General features: G+C 39.2%; 1 protein-coding gene across 6 annotated transcripts in view; it reads right to left on the bottom strand.

The window, feature by feature from the left end:
• LOC124142467 overlaps positions 1-17,669 on the bottom strand; it is a 94,020-nt gene that overhangs the window by 30,278 nt on the left and 46,073 nt on the right. Inside the window, exon 1 of one of the 6 annotated variants that reach the window (XM_046510944.2) lies at positions 5,013-5,119. The exons of the other annotated variants lie outside the window; for them this stretch is intronic. The gene's annotated coding sequence lies outside the window, so the exon portion shown is untranslated. Of the gene's footprint in view, positions 1-5,012; positions 5,120-17,669 lie in introns of those variants that run through there. 6 annotated transcript variants of the gene reach the window in all.

The raw sequence follows: 17,669 nt of genomic DNA, 5'->3' as shown, positions 1-17,669 counted from the left end.
TGGGGAAAGCACTAAGGCAGAGCTGGTTAAAATCCCCAAGCACATAAACTGTGTCAATTTCTAGACGACAACTGACATGACTGAGACAAAATGGTAAAAAATAACAGTTTTTAATCTTGACAGATGTTGGAATCAAAGACAATCACTGGCACCAAGGATAGACAGGAACCAATCAACAGTCATCACCATGGTCTACAGCCAGGGTACAGGATTATCAAGATCAGAATATCTAAATTTAATGTCAGGGAAGCATTTCAGAGAATTCCTACAGCACAGCACATCCTCTATTATACAGAGTACTATATCTCCATTCTATTATCATAGATATCTTGGACACATCTGCTGCAACAGTTTTGTTTCAAGCCTGATTCAAATGACATGAAGATAGCCATCCAATCAAATTAAACTCATGAGCAAAAGAAATTCTGGGATATATATATATATATATATGAGTGAGTGAGTTGGGTTTAACACCGCTTTTAACAGTATTCCAGTTATATCACGGCATCTCAGCTTAATGTGGGAGGAAAGCCCAAAGTGATGTAGGTCTCAGACGTTTACCACTTTGGTGAAACCCATGAGCATGGGTATGGTGCTGACAAACCTAGAAACATAATCGGAGCGAACGGGGATTCAAACCCACAATCATAGGTTTCTGGCGTGGCCAAGAGATGCAACTCTGCACAGCGAATCGCGGCGCCTTAGACGACTGGGCCACCCGTGCCCCCTCTATATATATATATGAAATAAAGGTTAAAAGGTGGATGGGTCCAGGGTATTTATCATGAAAGGATGGAGACATTATCCCTTTGATAAGCGAGGATGAGCACACCAATGTTTCTACCATTCTGTTTAAGTGATTGAGTATTGTTTTACGCCACTGTTAGCAATATTCCAGCAATATCACGGTGAAGGCCAGAAATGGACTTCACACATTGTACCCATGTGGGAAATCAAACCCGTGTCTTCGGCGTGACGAGGAAAAGCTTTACCCACTAGGCTACCCAACCATCCCCCATTCTGCGTAAACACTAGACTTCCTTTGCCATGGAATTCTACAGTAACCACTAGCACAGAATAGATGACAGGGATTTATCTAGGTTTCCTAACTTAGTGCCCTTGGCAGGCAAACTGGTAAGAAGTCCTCAATTTTTCAAAATTGGGATTGTTGTTAAAGCTCTTATTTTTACAAATTAGACAGCATTTTGAAAGGCATTCAATGTAATAGTGGAAATCTGAGCACTAAAGCCTTTTCAGTCCTCTTTATTGGTCCTGTTATCAGTAACATAAGTCACCTCCACAAAGCCATAACATTGGATATCATTGGTATGAATTGGGGACCCGTGAAGATCCGGGGTAGAATAGGTCTTCAGCAACCCATGCTTGTCGTGAGAGGTGACTAACGAGATCGGGTGGTCAGGCTCTCTGACTTGGTAGAAGCATGTCATCGATAAAAATTGCGTGGATCGATGCTCATGATATCAATCCCTGGATTGTCTGGTCCACACTCGATTATTTAAAAACCGCTGTCATATAGCTGGAATGTTGCTGAGTGCGGTGTAAAACAAATAACCAGTGAACCAACATGAATTGGGAAATTTTTTCTGACATTGGCTACAGACAAAGGGCCAAACGATGGCCTAGAGGAGGTCTACATAAAGTCCTGTTACGATCAGACTGTTAAATAATATATGACCGTTCTGTGGTTTACAAAGGTAAATGATAAAGTCAATGAATTATTTTTTTAAAAAGCAAACAATTTCACTAAAATGAAAAGCATGTCTCTCTAATATTAATTCATCTTGAATGAATCTCAAATTTTTAATAATATCAAATCAAGCATAAATGGAGAAACAGTTTGGTGCGTGATAAATAATTTTTTATGACACTTATTTCAAAGCTTCCCTTTCCTGTGAGTGTATACAATACAAGGACACAAATATTGTCTCCATAGAAACACCACTGAGGAGAAACAAACATATATTGACCTTAACAGTTGTTGCTTCCGTGATGTGGAGTTGCCCGGTGCAGCTCCTGATGTCGGGAGAGAGTAGGCAATACTTGTCTTCCCGTAACGATCAATAAATGACCCATATAATCACCAACATCTTTATATTACACATAAAACGTAAACGCAGTCGAGGTAATCGCTGAGGGAGTATTTAATGATTGGAGCATGAGGAACATCAAGATGATTTATTCCTGAACATGGTCTCTGGGCTTCCTGATTGCCTAGCTGGCGTGCAGTGAGTAAGTGAGTGTGTGGCGAGTGAGTGAGTGAGTGGGTGAGTGGGTGAGTGGGTGAGTGAGTGAGTGAGTGGCTGGGTAGATGGCTGAGTGAGTGAGTGAGTGAGTGAGAGCTGTACAGAGAGTGAATGAGAGTGAAATAGTGTACAGTGATTGACTTTACAGAGTGACTATAGAACAGCATGAGTGAGTGAGAGTGAGTGAGTGTGTGTGTGACCGGACTATTGTGGGATTCAAACAATGATTACACACCTCTGTTGGGAGGGGTGATGGGATGATGGGGTGGAGGGGTTTTCAACATCAGAGTGTCAGGACTGGCAGGATTTTATTCAATAATTTCAAGTGTATTAGTTTACATATGTTTGAATTGTTGTGAGACCCATGAACAAGAGGTATACACCTAGGCAACAACTCCACATTTGGGAGGGACATCCTGTTTGTACACTCACGTCTATTTGTTTTGTTTGAAAATAAATATTTTTCACAAACAAAATAACAACAAAACTTTACCGCATTGATCATGACAAACCCCAAACTTGGGAAAAATGTTGGTGCCCATTAGGGATGACGTGGCTAATACCTTAGCACCTCTCAGACTGACAACATCGATTTGATCAATCTCAATCAAGATAGGCAATAATACCGTGATGTCTTCAATATTTAATACAAAGACTCAATCAATCAATCTTTTTTGTCGATTTAAGCATGGCTTTAATGAAACATGGGCATTAAAATGCAAGCTTGGTCTGTGACGATTGTATGCTTACAGCTGTATTCACATTGAAATCTCTGGGGAACATGTGAAATATATCTGTTCCAACTAATTCCACCATGAAAATGGGATATTCCACCATCATCCTGGCTGACTGCAACCAGGGACAGCCATATAAGTCAGAGTTATCTCCCCTGTTGGTAATCCCGGCAACGCAACGCCATGTGGGACTGCCTGGAAGAGACATTCATACTTCATGCCGTCCACAGAGGGCAGAAATAAATGATGTGCTGCTTTGTGATATAGCAAGATATCACCCTGCTAGATTACATATTTCCCTGAGTAGATTACACCCGATTGGCTGGGACAGGAGGTGCGGGGAGAGTTGACCTGTGTTTGTAATAATTGTCTGGATATATTGATTTTTATCTCTATCTGCATATTTCTAGGTGAAGACATGATGAAGTCACCAGCAGAATCCGGGCTCCCAGACCTGCCTGCAGCAAGAGATGCATTGCAGCAGCAGCTGATCTAACTGCATGATTAGCAATACCCAATATATTCCACCATAGTCAAACATATCTCGATTACTTCATTTTACTGTGCAAATCATTTTATCTTGTCATTACATTTACTACTGTCTGCCACACTTATGTAATCCATCAATTTCCAGAACCCCAACCCAGCATCTCCTAATACTGTACATTAATGCCAGACTGATGGGTCTTGTCTTATATATATAATGAGCCTTCTTGAGAATTTATTTTAGAAAGATAAAAAAACTGTTTCAGGATAAAAATGCCTTATTAACATGCTTCTGTTTAAATTTCAACTCTTAAGAAAGTTAAAAACAAATAACCGCAAATCAAACATTTTAAATTTATTTTGCCTACTGTATCTTGGCACATTGGCATAGAAAATAATTTTAAAAAATGAAATGGTTTTGACATCATAGGTTTTTCATCATCCAAAACTGGCTTCCATGGTGAGATCATAAGATCCTCGGGGCGGTGGGGTATGTAGTGATTAAAGTGTTCACCCATCACGTTGAAGACCCGGGTTTCGATTCCCAACATGGGTACAATGTGTGAAACCCTTTTCTGGTGTCCCCTGCCGTGGTATTGCTGGAATATTGCCAAAAGCGACGTAAAACAATACTCACTCACTCACTCATAAGATCCTAGGAAAAATCGCTAAAAGGAAATTGCATCACGGTGCTTGCAGACATTTGTGACATCATCGGTTACCATGACATCACAGATAAATCACTAATTTCTAAGCAAGCGAAGCTGGTCAGCTGTACTTTTAACACTCAAGACATCATGTTGATATCTTTGATATCAGAAGGCACTTGGGCGAGATTCCTTGTGTATCGTGTTGATAGTGGTTTCAAGCTATATAAGGCGTTGTGTTAAAATTAAACCAGGAACAATTATCAAATTTCACTTTCAATTTTAAAGAAAATAAACAATAACATGAAATAATCTTTTGATGACATCAAAACTAATATAGATAGATTCAAATGAAATATTGATGAACTCATATCAGGTATTGATAACTTCAAATGTAATATTCACAACTTCAAATGTAATATTCATCACTTCAAATGTAATATTCACAACTTCAAATGTAATATTCATAACTTCAAATGAAATATTGACAACCTCATATCTGACATTGATAACTTCAAATGTAATATTCACAACTTCAAATGTAATATTAATAACTTCAAATGTAATATTAATAACTTCAAATGTAATATTCACAACTTCAAATGTAATATTAATAACTTCAAATGTAATATTCATAACTTCAAATGTAGTATTAACAACTTCAAATGTAATATTGATAACTTCAAATGTAATATTGATAACCTCATATCTGACATTGATAACTTCAAATGTAATATAACTTCAAGTTAGATCACTGACATCTATATAAATCCATGTTTTCCACACAAGTATGGTCCTGACAGAGCACCACACCAAGGATCATAATCAGGAGTACTCTTGGTGTCAAACCTAAGTATAATGCCTGTGACACTGGTATTTACCCCCGAGGTGCTTCACCCTGAACGAAGGCGTCATCCACCTCAACTCTTGATGCAGAGTTTGAGAACACCCTACAGTCAATACTGTCCTCCTGGCAGTCACGCTGTGCAGTCAACTGGGATCCTTTATTGGTCATCACCCACAACCTGCACTGTCATCCAGGAAAACTCTTTCCGTTATCAGTCAGAGTGACGTGCACAGAGCATATGTACCTCATGCTACTTCTTTGAGGTCATCACCTTCAGGAAGTCGTACATCAACAGGAAATGTTTTCTTTGCACATTACATGACACACTTCATGCATGATGACACAAAATGTGCGTGTACATGTATGTATATCAATGAGATCATAAACATTGGGTGTCTCCTCAGGCAACCCAGCAATTAAGGGGTACCTGGTAGGAAGAGATGGTGCTGTGCCTGTTAACCTGCTTGTGCCTCACAGGCTGCCTTGGTTGTATACTCCCCAGGGAGCTGCGAATTGACCATCACAGGGTAATAATAATGTAGTGAATAGTGAAATGAATTTGTCGCATTATAAATAGACATAGGATGTCAAACACTGTACAAGACATTCGAGAAGAGTGCCATTAAATATATTATATAGCATTGGTTGATGGGGAGGACCTATTCTAACCTACGAGGGGATGGCAGGGTTGTTGGTTAACACCATACTTGGCAATATATATGACTGCACCCTTAAATAATCAAGTTTGAACATACAACAGGCATAAGATACGACATGCAACAGGCATAGGATACGACATACAAGCATACAACAGGCATAGGATACTGGGGGCCTATTCGAACGGTGGAATTCATTAGGCTCAGCTCTGATGAAAGACAGTCCCTGAAGGACTGAAGGACACAAATTAAAGGACTTCATCACATCAATGTTGGTACTGATCAAAGCCCTGATCTTTCATTCTCCAGATCACATAATTAAATTACAAGACTTATAAAATTGAACAGTAACACCTAACCTATGTGGGAATGGCAGGCTTGTTGGTTAACACCACACTTGGCAATATTCCACTTATATGACAGCACCCTTAAAATAATCAAGTTTGAACCAGAAAATTCAGTGACTGATATTATAAGCAACAATCCACACAGATGGACTATGATGACATGCAAGGACACAACATACAACAGGCATAAGATACAACATGCAACAGGGATAGGATACGACATGCAACAGGCATAGTATACGACATGCAACAGGCATAAGATACAACATGCAACAGGGATAGGATACGACATGCAACAGGCATAGTATACGACATGCAACAGGCATAGGACACAACATACAACAGGCATAAGATACAACATGCAACAGGGATAGGATACGACATGCAACAGGCATAGGATACGACATGCAACAGGCATAAGATACAACATGCAACAGGGATAGGATACGACATGCAACAGGGATAGGATACGACATGCAACAGGGATAGGATACAACATACAACAGGCATAAGATACAACATGCAACAGGGATAGGATACGACATGCAACAGGGATAGGATACGACATGCAACAGGCATAAGATACAACATACAACAGGCATAAGATACAACATACAACAGGCATAAGATACAACATGCAACAGGGATAGGATACGACATGCAACAGGGATAGGATACGACATACAACAGGCATAAGATACAACATGCAACAGGGATAGGATACGACATGCAACAGGCATAAGATACAACATACAACAGGCATAAGATACAACATACAACAGGCATAAGATACAACATGCAACAGGGATAGGATACGACATGCAACAGGCATAGGATACGACATGCAACAGGGATAGGATACGACATGCAACAGGCATAGTATACGACATGCAACAGGCATAGGACACAACATACAACAGGCATAAGATACAACATGCAACAGGGATAGGATACGACATGCAACAGGCATAGGATACGACATGCAACAGGCATAAGATACAACATGCAACAGGGATAGGATACGACATGCAACAGGGATAGGATACGACATGCAACAGGGATAGGATACAACATACAACAGGCATAAGATACAACATGCAACAGGGATAGGATACGACATGCAACAGGGATAGGATACGACATGCAACAGGCATAAGATACAACATACAACAGGCATAAGATACAACATGCAACAGGGATAGGATACGACATGCAACAGGCATAGTATACGACATGCAACAGGCATAGGACACAACATACAACAGGCATAAGATACAACATGCAACAGGGATAGGATACGACATGCAACAGGCATAGGATACGACATGCAACAGGCATAAGATACAACATGCAACAGGGATAGGATACGACATGCAACAGGCATAGTATACGACATGCAACAGGCATAAGATACAACATACAACAGGCATAAGATACAACATGCAACAGGGATAGGATACGACATGCAACAGGCATAGGATACGACATACAAGCATACAACAGGCATAGGATACTTGGGGCCTATTCGAACTGTGGAATTCATTAGGGTCAGCTTTGATGAAAGACAGTCTCCACAAGTTGTCTACAGCGACATGAATGGAATGGCATTATACGTGACACAGAAATACTCCAATCCTTTTATTGATTCCAGGATTAGAGAGCTTCATCTAATTACTTACTGCCAATTAACTTTCTATTTAGGTCACACAGTGATTATTGCTGAGCTGCCACATTATTAGAATATTACAGCAGCCACACAGCCCCAACGGGAGGAAACAACTCATCGAGGGAAACAGAAGCTCACTCCACTTGCAAAACAAAACAAACAAAATTCATTTGTTGAATTTTCTTGACCCAGTCAGCCTATAGTCAGTGATAGAAAGGCTGATGTGGGTCATTTATCAATACCCTCAAACTTTAGCCATTACAATATTTTAGTAGGTTTTATGAGACTGACCAACAAATAAAAAAATTAAAAAAGGAAAAAAACTTACTTTTGTCCAAAATAAATGGGTCCAACTCTGTTGAACAATTAGGTGAAATGAAAAAAAACCACATGATTTTATCACTGCTGTTCGTAAGAAATGGTGAATAATACATATGAAAAAAATCTTTATTCTAACAACAAAAATCCAAACCCCTATAGTTTGTTTGCTTGATTGTTGCATGATGCCACTCTCAGCAATATTCCAACTAGACATCAATGCAGTCATTGACATAATGAGCATTGATCCACACAATTGGGATATGACAATATTGCCCCAAACCAGCCACCAAGTCTGACCACCCAATCCATTTAGTTCCTTCCTACTACAAGCATAGGTTGCTGGAGACATATTCTTACCTGGAATCCCTCCGGATACCCAGACTATGGAATACCTCATCAAAAGTGCTAGTGGCGTGCGAGGTCAAAATAGTTCCCATTACCCCATACTACAGGACTAAAATACTACAGGCGTGTTCACATCACATGATCTGGCTGATAGCGAGTCAATCTTCCCTGAAGGCAAGGAAAGTTGTTCATGCCATCAACCACGGTTTTGCCTGTAAGCAGCATAAACCATCCATTCATTTATAGTCTGCCAAAGATATATATCGACAATGACATTTTTTTTAAAGCTTAGTGAAGTGAAATAAAAACGGCATCCAGTGGAAAAGGGTTTACAAATGTCTTCCTTTCTGTGACATGATCCTGAACCACAAGGCTTCATTAAGCTCTTAAAACAGAAAGCCATGTCAAGAGCCATGTGATCCTCAAACACCAAGAGAAGTTTTTGTGACTGAACGTCTTCAAGACTTAAAACCTTCAGGCCTTCTGCAATACCAGCATGGCTCTGTCATACATATCTATAAAAATATCATTGCTAAATGACTTCCAAGCATTCACAAGGCTCAATTTCTAAACTCTATCAGTCTTAAACTAAACTGCAACATTTCTGTGTCATGAATGCCACTAAAACATGGCCGTTCATTCACATCCTTTTCATCCCATGAACATCTGACGAACGTCCAGTAATAGGGAACGTGATGTTCTATTGACTGGCTCTGATTACTTGCCTGGACTATTCAGAACCGGGATATAAAGACTGAATGTTCTTCTGGCAGCAGCAGCAGCAGCTCCATACAGATGCAAACACAAATAATCAGGCACAAAAATCAACATTATTCTTGATATACACAACTTCGTTACAATGATACAGTGGACACTGGGTGTCCTGTTGATTGATGAACACACATCATTCATCATTCACGAAGAGGAGCCGTTAAAAGAGGTCTTAACACTGTGTTCAAGATTATCACACTTATGTAGCAACAACCATGCACCCACCCACGTGTATGCATGTATGGCTGCTTGTATTAGTCCGGACGTTTTGCCGATTTTTATGGCGAGAAACCATGCCTACGAGATACCAAGCCGTAGTTTGACATGGATACTCTACTCAGACCCAAATACCGACTCAGAGCCGAGTCTTTTAATGTCTTTTGGTATGAAGCAGCTAGGGGATCGAACCACTGACCCTTCCACTCCCAGGCAGATCCAATGGACCACAGAGGTGGTCTGTCAAAAAGACAATGCACAGTGCCTTTGAGACTGGTCATTGATGAGGAAAGTTCAGGGAGGTCATACATTATGTTTGTTTGTTGTTGCACACAAAGCAATATTCCAGCGTATTCCCACAGAGCAATCTATGGCTTGGTGGGTTGGAAATGAATCTGTCACATACATGAGTGTTATATGACACGTATCACAAAGTATAATGTTAGTGCCATAATGACATGCAGGAAGAGAGGAATACTGATTTATAAAACCAGTGTCAGATGTTTAAACATCCTGTGCTCACAGAGCTCTCATGCATCATCAGAACATTCATTGCTTAGGTCTACAACATCCTTCTGCAATGAGCGAGTGAATGGCATTGTTGTTTGTTAGTTTGTGGTTTAATGCCACACTCAGAAATGTTTCAGCTATATGACACCAGTCTGTAAATAACCGAGACTAGACCAGACAATCTAGATCAGACTGACATCATGAGCATCGATCTATGCAATTGGGATATGATAACATGCATCAACCAAGTCAGCGAGTCTGACCACCCGATCCCGTTAGTCGCCACAAACATAGTAGCCCTTCTACGGCAAGCATGGGTTGCTGAAGACCTATTCTACCCCGGATCTTCACAGATAGAAACTATCTGAAACTATAATTTTTCCACAAATAATATCCCAATCATGCAATTACTACTGATCCTGTTACTCACCTCTTATGAGCATAGTCGCCTCTTATGGCAAGCATGGATTGCTGAAGACCAATTCTACACCGGATCTTCAAGGGTCAAATGCCCAGCAGCATCTTTACATCCTTCCCAGACAAATAAAAATTCAAGCAAATCATCCTTGTGCCATATGGGACCCACCTTCGATAACATGGTCCCTTGTGCTCGATTCCTTGTCATGACAGGTCACTTTGGAAAGAACATAGCAAAAGGAGGAGTATAGAACAACATTGTGGGGTGATGCTCACTATATCAATCATTGGTTTTCCTTTCCAGACTTGATTATTTACAGGCTGTCGTCATATAGTAGGAATATTGCAGAGTGCAGCCTAAAAGAACAAATATAACAAACGATTCACAATCTGCATCAGTCATGTTCCTTCGGGAGCTGCCCTGAACAGGAACAGGACCACAGCGGCTTAACAATGTACCACAATGTATGGTCTGCAAGGAAGGCCAATTGTGAAAAAGAACCTTACTCTGTGGACCATTTACAATACCAATTTGGCCTGGAGATATGCATATATTAACCACCAGTGTCGGGGCAATATGGAATTTAGGTCCCAGTAGTCGGCATGGCCCTCGGCTGAGGCTGAGATTCCTGCTGGCTCTGTCACCTGCAGAAGCTGGAGATTTATATTAAAAGATTCTCTGGGTAATACAGGAGTGATTATATCTGACTTTGTGCTGTGACATGTGAGCAGTTTGCTGCAGTGTTTTGGGACAGAGCTACTAGCTGATGATGACTCACTGTCACAATGCTCTACAGATGTTGCTGTACTTGTCTCACACACATTTATGAACTTATCACATTAACATACAGCTATTCAACCATAAACATGGTTAATGACATTTAATTTATTCCTTCGTGACTACTTGTGAGAGTGAGTAGTGAGTGAGTTGGAGTTCCATCATATCCCAACAACAGTATATATGCAAAACAGATCATATCCCACCAACACACTGTATCCCCTGTAATACACATCATCTCCTAATAACACATTGTATCCACTCCAATACACATCATATTCAACCAACACATTGTAAGTAACAGAGTCCCATCACATTGTATCCCACTTACACATCGTATCCCACTAACACATCGTATCCTACTAACACATCGTATCCTACTTACACATTGTATCCCACCAACTCATTGTATCCCACCAACACATTGTATCCCACTTACACATCGTATCCCACTAACACATCGTATCCCACTAACACATCGTATCCTACTTACACATTGTATCCCACCAACTCATTGTATCCCACCAACACATTGTATCCCACCAACACATTGTATCCCACTAACACATCGTATCCTACTAACACATCGTATCCTACTAACACATTGTATCCCACCAACTCATTGTATCCCACCAACACATTGTATCCTACTTACATATCGTATACCCTGTGGTACACATCGTATCCTACTAACACATCGTATCCTACTAACACATTGTATCCCACCAACACATTGTATCCCACCAACACATTGTATCCCACTTACACATTGTATACCCTGTAGTACACATCATATCCCAATAACACATTGTATCCAACTAACACATTACATCCACTAACACATTGTACCCCATTTACATATCGTGTACCCTGTGGTACACATCGTATCCTACTAACACATTGTATCCCACCAACACATTGTATCCCACTTACACATTGTATACCCTGTAGTACACATCATATCCCAATAACACATTGTATCCAACTAACACATTACATCCACTAACACATTGTACCCCATTTACATATCGTGTACCCTGTGGTACACATCGTATCCTACTAACACATTGTATCCTACTAACACGTTGTATCCCACTAACACATCATATCCTACTTACACATTGTATCCCACCAACACATTGTATTCCACCAACACATTGTATCCCACTTACATATTGTATACCCTGTGGTACACATCGTATCCCACTAACACATTGTATCCCACTAACACATTGTATCCCACTAACACATTGTATCGACTAACACATTGTATCCCACTTACATATTGTATACCCTGTGGTACATGTTGTATCCACGTACACATTGTATCCACTAACACATCATATCCCACTTACACATTATATCCCTCTAACACATTGTATCCCACTTACACATTGTATACCCTGTTGTACACTTCGTATCCTACTAACACATTGTATCCCACCAACACATTGTATCCCACCAACACATTGTATACACTCTAGTACACATCGTATACCACTTACACATTGTATCCAACTAACACATTGTATCCCCTGTAATACACATCATATCCCCTGTAATACACATCATATCCCCTGTAATACACATCATATCCCCTGTAATACACATCATATCCCCTGTTGTACACATCATATGCTACGAGCCTTAAAGAGTGAGTATAGTTTAGCCTAGGTCTACGTTACTTACCAAGTCCCAAACAACAGTATATACAAGATCTGTCCTTGTCTTATACCACAATCTAGTGCAGATAGACAAATGTGTTTGACACAAATCGTACACAATATAACCTGGCCAGCCTCAGGCAGGTACTTACAGGTGCTGTAATCCTCGTGTGGAGCAGGATTGAATATAATCAGGTTCTTAATACTTACAACTGCTTATATCAAAATAAATACCATGAACAAATATACATATATCACCAAGCTGATCCCAGTCCAGGAACCTTGATGTTGGACTTAAGGTATTATGTAATGATTGTATTCATTCATGAATAAACAAAGTCTTCTTAATGGCAGAAAGGGTTTCAAAGAACCTTGACATACAATCTAGTCTTCAAAATAAAAATGTTAAATAACATGATTACATGAATGCTATATTTTGTGAGGCACAGCTGTTGCCAAGATATATTTATTCACCAGACAGTTGCAATTCTTGTAATGAAATGCAGGTGTGCAGCATCAGGACAGAATGCTTCAACCACTGGGTCATGTCACCACCACAAGGAAATCAACTGAAATGCTACAGGACAGAGTACTGGGGAGCATCCTCAACAGGACACAAAATATTCAGTATCTAGTCTGGCTGCCAGACATGCTCTGTGGTAAATAGCTGTATTTCAATTTAAGTATCATATCCCAACCTCATATTGTATCCTATGTAATATGCATCATATCCCACCCACATACTGTATCTCATGTAATATTCAGCACACTCCACCCAAATATTGTAATCCATGCAATATTCAGCATATTCCACCCACACATTGTAATCCATGTAATATTCAGCATATTCCACCCACATCTTGTATCCCTTGTAATACACATCATATCCCACAACAAATCCCCTATAAAACACATGCATCGTATCCCACTCACATATTACATCCCTTGTAAGACACATCATATCCCACCACACTTCCCTTGTAAAACACATTGTATCTCACTCACATCCCCTGTAAAACACATCGTATCCCACTCACATCCCCTGTAAAACACATCGTATCCCACTCACAGCCCCTGTAAAACACATCATATCCCACTCACATCCCCTGTAAAACACACCATATCCCACTCACATATTACATCCCTTGTAATACACATATCCCACCACACTTTCCCTATAAAACACATCATATCCCACCACACCTCCCCTGTAAAACACATCGTATCCCACTCACAGCCCCTGTAAAATACATTGTATCCCACTCAGAGCCCCTGTGAAATACATTGTATCCCACTCACATACCCTGTAAAACACATCGTATCCCACTCACATATTACATCCCTTGTAATATACATCATATCCCACACCAACACATCCTCTGCACATCCCTGACATCACAGTGTTATAAATGCTGACAGGTTTAATGAACAAAGCCAGGACAGTGAGTGTGAGATCAAATATGTAAACTATTTCCAGTGGGATTCACAGGAAGCAACTATATTTTTAAAAGCATAATTTTATAACAGAATTGAGATGGGTTAAATATACATAGAAATAATCCACTTGCCAGAGTTGACAGTGACCATGGTGGCACTAGATGGGTTAAATATAGACAAAAGAACAGTGTCATCGATTTCCCCCATAATGGTAAATATTTATTGTATATCGAAACTCGAAAAACATTTGTTTATAAAATCCCAAACTATCAAAAGGTCCCAGTTCACCACTAGAGCTAAATTGTACAGTTTTCAAGATCTGCTCCAGTAATAACTCTACAGTCATTTGAATGGTCTCTCTGCAAAAATGTGCCAGACCAATTGTCTTTGACCTCAATTTCTGTTAATGTTCAATAATTCAGTTAATGGTCACATCAATAATAGATATCACATTTATTGATGTATGGTAGCAGTAGTCTACATAAAGTCATGACAGGCATTTAATAAAGATAGGTCTATGATGAAGCTATATTACCATGCACCTGTAGCCAGTGGCTTTATCATGGCTAAATTACCATACACCATAGCTAGTGTCTATAATGGTTAAATTACCATACACCATAGCTAGTGTCTATAATGGTTAAATTACCATACACCATAGCTAGTGTCTATAATGGATAAATTACCATACACCATAGCTAGTGTCTATAATGGTTAAATTACCATGCACCATAGCTAATGTCTATAATGGATAAATTACCATACACCATAGCTAGTGTCTATAATGGTTAAATTACCATACACCATATCTAGTGTCTAAAATGGTTAAATTACCATACACCATAGCTAGTGTCTATAATGGTTAAATTACCTTACACCATAGCTAGTGTCTATAATGGTTAAATTACCACACACCATAGCTAGCGTCTATAAAGATGAAATAACCACACACCATAGCTAGTGTCTATAATGGTTAAATTACCATACACAATATCTAGTGTCTATAATGGTGAAATTATCACACACCATAGCTAGTGTCTATTATGGTTAAATTAACATACACCTATAGCTAGTGTCTATTATGGTTAAATTAACATACACCTATAGCTAGTGTCTAAAATGGTTAAATTACCATTCACCATAGCTAGTGTCTATAATGGTTAAATTAACATACACCATAGCTAGTGTCTATAATGGTTAAATAACCACACACCATAGCTAATGTCTATAATGGTTAAATTACCACACACCATAGCTAGTGTCTATTATGGTTAAATTAACATACACCTATAGCTAGTGTCTATTATGGTTAAATTAACATACACCTATAGCTAGTGTCTAAAATGGTTAAATTACCATTCACCATAGCTAGTGTCTATAATGGTTAAATTAACATACACCATAGCTAGTGTCTATAATGGTTAAATAACCACACACCATAGCTAATGTCTATAATGGTTAAATTAACATACACCTATAGCTAGTGTCTATTATGGTTAAATTAACATACACCTATAGCTATTGGGTTAGTCTGTCTCACAGTCCCAGAACCATATTATTTCCCCTTACCTTAATTACTGCTGTGGCACTAAATGAAGCAAGTCTAGATTTTCCACAGGTTCTGAATCTCCAATCTCAATAGGGATCCTTTTCAGTTTATATGATGTAGTTTGTTTCTATCAAAATGAAATACCCAATACAGCCCATGCAATTCTATACTAATTGTCAAGTCTAGGTTACCATGAAGTCACAATCAAATGACATCACTAATGGCTCTGCTACTGAAGCTGTAAGCAGTACTTTTTACACTTAAGACACTGCTTATTACTGTCTACAAACTGAAAAAGTTGGAAAAATGATGTTGGATGATAAATAAAATCTCAGCCTCAGTGTTTTTCCACTTTTATCAACTCGGGTTGATATATTTGATATCAAAAGACACAAGGGTGAGATTCTCTATATTGAAATTGTGATGAAACCACATCCAAACTGTCAAAATCGAACTGTGAAACTGATCTAACAGCCTGTAAGCCCAAGGACCAGTACCGGGTAGTTACATCCTCAGTTCCTGTGATGTGGCTCACAACAGAACCTGGCTGGGTACATGGTGCCATGCAGACCAGCTGAGCCAGAAACTTCACACTTGATGAAGTGTGTCAAATACAACACCATAAATGTCTACTTGTAGTCTCATCGCAGAACTTGACAGGAAACAGCAACAGTTAACACCTAATTAAGCCTGAATTATTCCATCAGATGATCAATTCTGAATTCCACCATCACCATGGAGCCGAGTGTGAGGGAAGTGGATTACAAGTAGGAAATGTTTACCCTTCATTACAGAATTCAGACTAAAATATCATATTTCATGTCATCAGAAAGAATCATGGAGCAATCAAATAAAAAATTCAATATAATATTTCATCCAGTCTGTCATATTGTGAAAATGAAAACAATCAAATCAACAGTATTTTTTGCTAAAGCCCCCAAATAAAAGTTAATGTTTAATTTATATTCAGTCTGGAAAAAGGGTAGGGAGGTAGGCTTTTTTGTCACTTTTTAAAGGCGTGCCAGTATTTTTGAGGACTTGTGTAAATTTGTATTGTGTTGTCTCTACACTGACACAGACAACCAGCCTGAAAGCAGCAGCAGCCTTACAAAATTATTTTTGGATATTGGAATTGGTCTTTTTAATATTACCTACACTCATAGGAGCTATCAGACAAAAGGAAGTGGGTGTTATTTAACAATGGTTGAAGCTGGTGTATATGATGTCATATCAATCTGTACCAGGCACCACAGCCCATCTCAGTGTTAACCAGCACTAATGGGAAATCTTGCAATGGAAAAAAAGGCATTTCTTAGAAAATGTTACTTGTCTTACAGAATGATTAGCATGTAAATATATTCACTCCAAGCCCAGAAAATGTAATGACTCACTTTTGAAGGCAGATTCTAATGGTAAATAACTGTATAGATTTTGCAGTAAACTCATTCACAAAACTCCCTCCTCCATAGAAATGTCATGCCTGCATATCTGTACAGCTATCAACATTTTATGATGTTGCCTTTGAAGTTCTTTCAATCAATGACATCTTAAAGAGTCAGTGACAATGAGTCTGGGTATTTGTATCAACGTAGAAATTCTGTTTCAACGAGATCAGCGTACATGTGTAACATGTCCACACTCCTATCCACAAATTGAAAGGAAATTTTCAATCAGCAAATAGTTAAAACTATTCCCATAATGAATTATATGTATGAAGACGCAGATTTCTTGGTTGCTTAAGGATGCAGTTAGTCATATCGCAGCTATGATGGCTCCCTGTAAATCTATAAGACTTGACCAGACAATCCAGTGATCGATCTTGTGAGCAGCGATCCACACTGTCTGGGTGCAAGCAGATCCAATCAACCCACACAACCTATTTGGTCGCCTCTTACAAACAAACAGCATGGGTTTCTGGGGACCCACTCCAACCAGGAATCCTCATGGTATCGCCTCTTACAAGCAGCCAGTGTTGTTGGGGAAACACAGTATATACTTGCCAAATACATTACAC

The sequence above is a fragment of the Haliotis rufescens genome, unplaced genomic scaffold (assembly GCF_023055435.1).
Source record: "Haliotis rufescens isolate VD_foot unplaced genomic scaffold, xgHalRufe1.0.p SCAF_8, whole genome shotgun sequence".
NCBI classification, from domain to species: Eukaryota; Metazoa; Mollusca; class Gastropoda; order Lepetellida; family Haliotidae; genus Haliotis; species Haliotis rufescens.
Note: the sequence above shows the minus strand (reverse complement) of the source record. Positions and strands in the feature narration are given on the sequence as shown.